The following is an 8,464-nucleotide window of genomic DNA, read 5'->3' on the forward strand; positions in this document are numbered from 1 at the left end:
GAATCACCACCGGCGGGCTCTGAGGTTTGAAAAAACTCTCCAACCCATGGCAAGTCATACAGCAATGTAAGAATACATGCGATGCAAGAAATCTTTAATTCAAAATAGAGTTTGAATGGAACAGCTAAGGCCCACACAGAAGCAGCGAGGTGAGTTTCCCTCCAAACACACCTCACGAAGGAAGCATAAATGGATGATGAAACAATAAATGTGAACACTCAAAAATAAAACAGACAAACACAAAACTTTGTTGTGAAGCAGGTTAAAATGAGAAGTATGGCCATCCGAGGAAGGTCAGTTTTAAAGGGAGGCGGAATTAGATCTGAAACAGCTCAAAAGAAGGTGTTTGGTCCATGACTCTTCATGAATTATGGTTTTCTCAGGGTATATGCCCAGTAGTGGGATTGCTGGGTCGTATGGTAATTCTATTTTTAGTTTTTTAAGGAACCTCCATACTGTTCTCCATAGTGGCTGTACCAATTTACATTCCCACCAACAGTGCAAGAGTGTTCCCTTTTCTCCACACCCTCTCCAGCATTTATTGTTTCTAGATTTTTTGATGATGGCCATTCTGACCGGTGTGAGATGATACCTCATTGTAGTTTTGATTTGTATTTCTCTAATGATTAATGATGTTGAGCATTCTTTCATGTGTTTGTTGGCAATCTGTATATCTTCTTTGGAGGAATGTCTATTTAGGTCTTCTGCCCACTTTTGGATTGGGTTGTTTGTTTTTTTGTTGTTGAGCTGCATGAGCTGCTTGTAAATTTTGGAGATTAATCCTTTGTCAGTTGCTTCATTTGCAAATATTTTCTCCCATTCTGAGGGTTGTCTTTTTGTCTTGTTTATGGTTTCCTTTGCTGTGCAAAAGCTTTTAAGTTTCATTAGGTCCCATTTGTTTATTTTTGTTTTTATTTCCATTTCTCTATGAGGTGGGTCAAAAAGGATCTTGCTGTGATTTATGTCATAGAGTGTTCTGCCTATGTTTTCCTCTAAGAGTTTGATAGTGTCTGGCCTTACATTTAGGTCTTTAATCTATTTTGAAAAAAAGAAAGTGTTTAGATACTCTACCTCAAACACCTCACTTCCTCTAAGAGTCTGTGCAAATCTTTCCTGCTTGGACCAGAAAATCAATTTGCTAAGTCAGCAACTTATTAAATAGATTCTACTTCTATTTTTACCCAAAGATGGTTTTAAAAAAATATTAATGAAACTGATATTTGCAGCTTCAGGAAACTGAGCCACCGAGAAAAATATTTACTGGGGAAAAGGTGGAGATAAGTATCTGTTAACATCCCAATCTCCCTGAGATTGAGGGATAGATGGGGAGCTGAGATGCAGACATGGAGAAGGCTGAGGGGCATAGAGTGGCACTCTGAGGGACAGTGCAAAATCTGAAAGCCCTGGAATCCTGGAGCCCCTCTGAAGGCCCCACCGATGCATGCAAGACAATTGCAGCAAAATTTACAAATAATTCATAGTAACCAATATTTAGCAAACCAATGACTTGCTTAAATTCAGTATTTGCTGCCGGGGGAATATCAGGTTGGGTTGCAGAAATTGTTCTCAACAGAGAGCCAAGTAAAGGAGTTTTTTTGGATATTAATATGAGCAATAAAGATTATTTCACACGACTATATTTTTAAGGGGAAAGCAATTAGCATGAGCCTTGAAAATGCTATGTCTCTTTGAAAATCGGTAAATAAATTAGTTACTATCCTCACAAGGGACTATTAGGCAGCTGTTAAAATCATGTTTTCAAAAATATTTGATATGGAGACTTGGGATAAAATAGGTAAGTGGAAAACAGCAAGCTCGGAAACTGTATATGCAGAAATAAAATCCTGTTTGATTCTTTTTTTCCTCTGTGCTGTGTTACTTCTGCCTGGAACATGCTGATGCTCTTCTCACATGACCTACTTCTATTCTGCTTAGGCTCTCGATTTAATAGTTCTTCCTCCAGGAAGTCTTCCCTGACTTCCAACATCTGCGTCAGGGGTCCCTGCTCTGTACTCATACTGTACCCTCTTCCTCCCTTTTTACAGGACTTACCATATTGTGTTGCAATCATTTTTGTGTCCCCAGTGGACTCTAAGTTCTAAGCAGGCATGCCCTGCCTGTGGCTATCTTATTTACCACTGAGTGTTTGGGGCACAGTTGATAATAAATACTTGTCAAATCAATAAATGACAAATGAATATTGCAGTGCAGAAGAAAGTAACTTCTCTCAGGCAGTCTTGGGGAGCAGAAGCTGCTCTCTATATGTACACATAAATATATACATATGTATACATATATATATAGAGAGAGATAGATGATAGATAGATAGATATTCCCTATAGCATACCTTTAGCTTCAGGTTTCCCCCTGTATGGAGATCCCGAATAAGGCAGGAAGGAGAAAAGGAAGCTCAGCCTAAAATCCAATTTCTTACCTTCTTCAGCCTGGGCTGATTGGCCTCCAAGAACACTTTTCTTCATGAGAGACCTCATGCTTTCCTGGAGAATCACTTCATTCATCAGTCTTGAAGCTCCTGCAGTACTTACACATACTGGTTCATTTGTTATCCTGCACGACCCCTTTTCTTGTATCTGTAGGTCCTGTGATCTTTGTTCTAGTTCCAGCATCTGGCAGAACACCCTACAGAGGCTGAGGGGCAGTCAGGAAATTGTCCTCAGTACTGGCGACTGGATGACATATGTAGCCCCCTACGTGAACCTGAGGCCACAGGACAGGAATGGATGCTTTGCTCTTGGTCACTTGAAAGGACTAGATAGCTCCTAATGACATGAGGAGCGGGAAATGACCTTGGATCAAGGATGGGTCTGCAGCTTCCTTCAGGCAGACACGTTGACCCTGTGTGATCTGATTAAAGATAGACAAAAGCTGTAGGGCTTTCAGTGTAGTAACTGGAGGTCGGACCCAGCATTACACCACAGGGTGTGTGGAAGCAGAACTGTATGGTGCCCTCTAGTGGTGCATCCGCATAATGGAAGGAAAAATGTGAAATCTGAAAATGAAACAGAAAAAAACACAGGACGTCACCTTATGCTTTTCCCTTTCTGGCATTTGCCCAATTTTCTTTATATTCTTACTGAGACACATGTGCAGGATCACCAACAAACCCTACCTGTGAGATATTTCGTGGAAAGGTGTCAGAGAAATCTACCTATCTTTTGAGAATTTTGAGTTTATACCTTCAAACATGGAAACCTTATCCCATTTCTAGGTATATTATGTCCTTGGGCTATTTTTTCGTATTGTCATTAGTCAAGGAGAAAGATGAATTATAATGTTGCAAATGAGGAAAGTCAAACTCGATCTATTAAGCTAGCTCAGACTTGTTTCATGACAAGGAACTGTTACTTTTTGTCAATTACTTATGCCCCAACTATTTCAGGATCACATGATTCCTGAAGATGGTTGCTGGCTAGTCTGATCTGCCTATGGAGAAGTCGGCTTTTTATGGAGGTTGAGGAAAGTTGAGACACGGTGCTTGCACTATTGGCCTCTTGGTATCTTGTCACCTTAGGAATCTCCAGCCTGCTTTGCCAGGGTTGTTCAACTTCTTTCCTCGACCTTCTTTTCTCTTATCATTTCAAAATTAAAATAAAACAAACACAAATTTAGACAAATCTGACACTCAAAATAACCCTGTTACAGAGGCAGAACAGATATTATCATTCTTCTCTTACACATGAGAAAACTAAGGGGTGGATAAGAAATTGCAAATGTATCCTTGATTTGATTTGACCCTAAGGGTTTTTTAAAACATATTGATTTAGTTGTCAATATTTATTTATTTTTAACATTTTTATTGGAGTATAATTGCTTTACAATGTTGTGTTAGTTTTTGCTGTATAACAAAGTGAATCAGCTCTATGTATACATATATCTCCATATGCCCTCCCTCTTGCGTCTCCCTCCCACCCTCCCTATCCCACCCCTCTAAGTGGTCACAAAACACCGAGCTGATCTCCCTGTGCTATGTGGCTGCTTCCCACTAGCTATCTATTTTACATTTGGTAGTGCATATATGTCAATGCCACTCTCTCACTTTGTTCCAGCTTCCCCCTCCCCCTCCCCATGTCCTCAAGTCCATCCTCTACATCCTCTACGTATTTATTCCTGTCCTGCCCCTAGGTTCATCAGAACCACTTTTTTTTTTTTTTTGGTTTCCATATACATGTGTTAGCATACAGTATTTGTTTTTCTCTTTCTGACTTACTTCACTCTGTATGACAGATTCTAGGTCCATCCACCTCACTACAAATAACTCAATTTCATTTCTTTTATGGCTGAGTAATATTCCATTGTATATATGTGCCAAATCTTCTTTATCCATTCATCTGTTGATGGACACCTAGGTTGCTTCCATGTCCTGGCTATTGTAAATGGAGCTGCAATGAACATTGTGGTACATGACTATTTTTGAATTATGGTTTTCTCAGGGTATATGGCCAGTAGTGGGATTGCTGGGTCATATGGTAGTTCTATTTTTAGTTTTTTAAGGAACCTCCATACTGTTCTCCATACTGGCTGTATCAATTTACACTCCCACCAACAGTGCAAGAGGGTTCCCTTTTCTCTACAACTTCTCCAACATTTATTGTTTGTAGATTTTTTGATGAAGGCCATTCTGACTGGGGTGAGGTGATACCTCATTGTAGTTTTGATTTGCATTTATCCAATGATTAGTGATATTGAGCATCCTTTCATGTGTTTGTTGGCAACCTGTATATCTTCTTTGGATAAATGTCTATTTAGGTCTTCTGCCCATTTTTGGATTGGGTTGTATGTTTTTTTGATATTGAGTTGCATGAGCTGCTTGTATACTTTGGAGATTAATCCTTCATCGTTGTTTTGTTTGCAAATATTTTCTCCCATTCTGAGGGTTGTCTTTTTGTCTTGTTTATGGTTTCCTTTGCTGTGCAAAAGCTTTTAAGTTTCCTTAGGTCCCATTTGTTTATTTTTGTTTTTATTTCCATTTCTCTAGTAGGTGGGTCAAAAACAATCCTGCTGTGATTTATGTCATAGAGTGTTCTGCCTGTGTTCTCCTCTAAGAGTTTTATAGTGGCTGGTCTTACATTTAGGTCTTTAATCCATTTTGAGTTTATTTTTGTTTATGGTGTTAGGAAGTGTTCTAATTTCATTCTTTTACATGTAGCTGTCCAGTTTTCCCAGTACCACTTATTGAAGAGGCTGTCTTTTCTCCTTTGTATATTCTTGCCTCCTTTATCAAACATAAGGTGACCATATGTGCATGGGTTTATCTCTGGGCTTTCTATCCTGTTCCATGGATCTATATTTCTGTTTTTGTGCCAGTACCATACTGTCTTGATTACTGTAGCTTTGTAGTACAGTCTGAAGTCAGAGAGCCTGATTCCTCCAGTTCCATTTTTGTTTCTCAAGATTGCTTTGGCTATTCGGGGTCTTTTGTGTTTCCATAAAAATTGTGAAATTTTTTTGTTCTAGTTCAGTGAAAAATGCCATTGGTAGTTTGATAGGGATTGCACTGAATCTGTAGATTGCTTTGGGTAGTATAGTCATTTTCACAATGTTAATTCTTCCAATCCAAGAACATGATATATCTCTCCATCTGTTTGTATCATCTTTAATTTCTTTCATTAGTGTCTTATAGTTTTCTGCATATAGGTCTTTTGTCTCCATAGGTAGGTTTATTCCTAGGTATTTTATTCTTTTTGTTGCAATGGTAAATGGGAGTGTTTCCTTAATTTCTCTTTAAGATTTTTCATCATTAGTGTATAGGAATGCAAGAGATTTCTGTGCATTAATTTTGTATCCTGCAACTTTACCAAATTCATTGATTAGCTCTAGTAGTTTTCTGGTAGCATCTTTAGGATTCTCTATGTACAGTATCATGTCATCTGCAAACAGTGACATCTTTACTTCTTCTTTTCCAATTTGGATTCCTTTTATTTCTTTTTCTTCTCTGATTGCTGTGACTAAAACTTACAAACCTACGTTGAATAATAATGGTGAGGGTAGGCATCCTTGTCTTGCTCCTGATTGTAGAGGAAATGGTTTCATTTTTTCACCATTGAGAGCAATGTTGGCTGTGGGTTTGTCATATATGGGCTTTATTATGTTAAGTTCTCTCTATAGCTACTTTCTGGAGGGTTTTTTTTATCATAAATGGGTGTTGAATTTTGCCAAAAGCTTTCTCTGCATCTATTGAGATGATCATATGGTTTTTATTCTTCAGTTTGTTAATATGGTGTATCACATTGATTCATTTGTGTATATTGAAGAATCCTTGCATTCCTGGGATAAACCCCACTTGATCATGGTGTATCATCCTTTTAATGTGCTGTTGGATTCTGTTTGCTAGTATTTTGTTGAATATTTTTGCATCTATGTTCATCAGTGATATTGACCTGTAGTTTTCTTTCTTTGTGACATCTTTTTCTGGTTCTGGTATCAGGGTGATGGTGGCTTTGTAGAATGAGTTTTGGGAGTGTTCCTCCCTCTGCTATATTTTGGAAGAGTTTCAGAAGGATAGGTTTTAGCTCTTCTCTAAATGTTTGATAGAATTCGCCTGTGAAGCCATGTGGTCCTGGGCTTTTGTTTGTTGGAAGATTTTTAATCACAGTTTCAGTTTCAGTGCTTCAGGCTTAGGAGGTTGTGATTTTCTAAGAATTTGTCATTTTCTTCCAGGTTGTCTGCTTTATTGGCATACAGTTGCTTGTAGTAATCTCTGATGATTCTTTGTATTCCTGCAGGGTCAGTTGTTACTTCTCCTTTTCAGTTTCTAATTCTGTTGATTTGAGTCTTCTGCCTTTTTTCCTGATGAGTCTGGCTAGTGGTTTATCAATTTTTATCTTCTCAAAGAGCCAGCTTTTAGTTTTATTGATCTTTGCTATTGTATCCTTCATTTCTTTTTCATTTATTTCTGATCTGATCTTTATGATTTCTTTCCTTCTGCTAACTTTGGGAGTTTTTTGTTCTTCTTTCTCTAATTGCTTTAGATGTAAGATTAGGTTGTTTATTTGAGATTTTTCTTGTTTCTTGAGGAAGGATTGTTTTGCTATAAACTTCCCCCTTAGAACTGCTTTTGCTGCATCCCATAGGTTTTGGGTCATCGTGTTTTCATTATCATTTGTTTCTAGGTATTTTTTGATTTCCTCTTTGATTTCTTCAGTGATCTCTTGGTTATTTAGTAGCGTATTGTTTAGCCTCCAGGTGTTTGTATTTTTTACAGAACTTTTCCTGTAATTGATATCTAGTCTCATCTTGTTGTGGTCAGGAAAGATACTTGATATGATTTCAACTTTCCTAAATTTACCAAGGCTTGATAAGTGACCCAAGATATGATCTATCTTGGAGAATGTTCCATGAGCACTTGAGAAGAAAGTGTATTCTTGTTTTCTTGGATGGAATATCCTATAAATATCTAAATCCATCTTGTTTAATGTGTCATTTAAAGCTTGTGTTTCCTTATTTATTTTCATTTTGGATGATCTGTCCATTGGTGAAAGTGGGGTGTTAAAGTCCCCTACTATGCTTGTGTTAGTGTCAATTTCCCCTTTTAGGGCTGTTAGCATTTGCCTTATGTATTGAGGTGCTCCTATGTTGGGTGCATAAATATTTACAATTGTTATATCTTCTTCTTGGATTGATCCCTTGATCATTATGTAATGTCCTTCTTTGTCTCTTGTAATAGTGTTTATTTTAGTCTATTTTGTCTGATATGAGAATTGCTACTCCAACTTTCTTTTGATTTCCATTTGTCTGGAATATCTTTTTCCATCCCCTCATTTTCAGTCTGTATGTGTCCCTAGGTCTGAAGTGGGTCTCTTGTAGACAGCATATATATGGGTCTTGTTTTTGCATCCATTCAGCCAGTCTATGTCTTTTGGTTGGAGCATTTATCCATTTACATTTAAGGTAATTATCGATATGTATGTTCCTATTACCATTTTCTTAATTGTTTTGGGTTTGTTTTTGTAGGTCTTTTCTTTCTCTTGTGTTTCCCGCCTAGAGAAGTTCCTTTAGCATTTGTTGTAAAGCTGGTTTGGTGGTGCTGAATTCTCTTATCTTTTGCTTGTCTGTAAAGGTTTTAATTTCTCTTGCGAATCTGAATGAGATCTCTGCTTGGTAGAGTAATCTTGGTTGTAGGTTTTGTCCTTTCATCACTTTAAATATGTCTTGCTACTCCCTTCTGGTTTGCAGAGTTTCTGCTGAAAGATCAGCTGTTAACCTTATGGGTTTTCCCTGGTATGTTATTTGTTGCTTTTCCCTTGCTGTTTTTTAATATTTTTCCTTTGTATTTAATTTTTGATAGTTTGATTAATATGTGTCTTGTCATTTTTCTCCTTGGATTTATCCTGTATGGGACTCTCTGTGCTTCCTGGACTTGATCGACTGTTTCCTTTCCCATGTTAGGGAAGTTTTCAACTATAATCTCTTCAAATATTTTCTCAGTCCCTTTCTTTTCCTCTTC

The sequence above is a fragment of the Balaenoptera physalus genome (assembly GCF_965194825.1).
Source record: "Balaenoptera physalus genome assembly, chromosome: 5".
Lineage (NCBI taxonomy): Eukaryota > Metazoa > Chordata > Mammalia > Artiodactyla > Balaenopteridae > Balaenoptera > Balaenoptera physalus.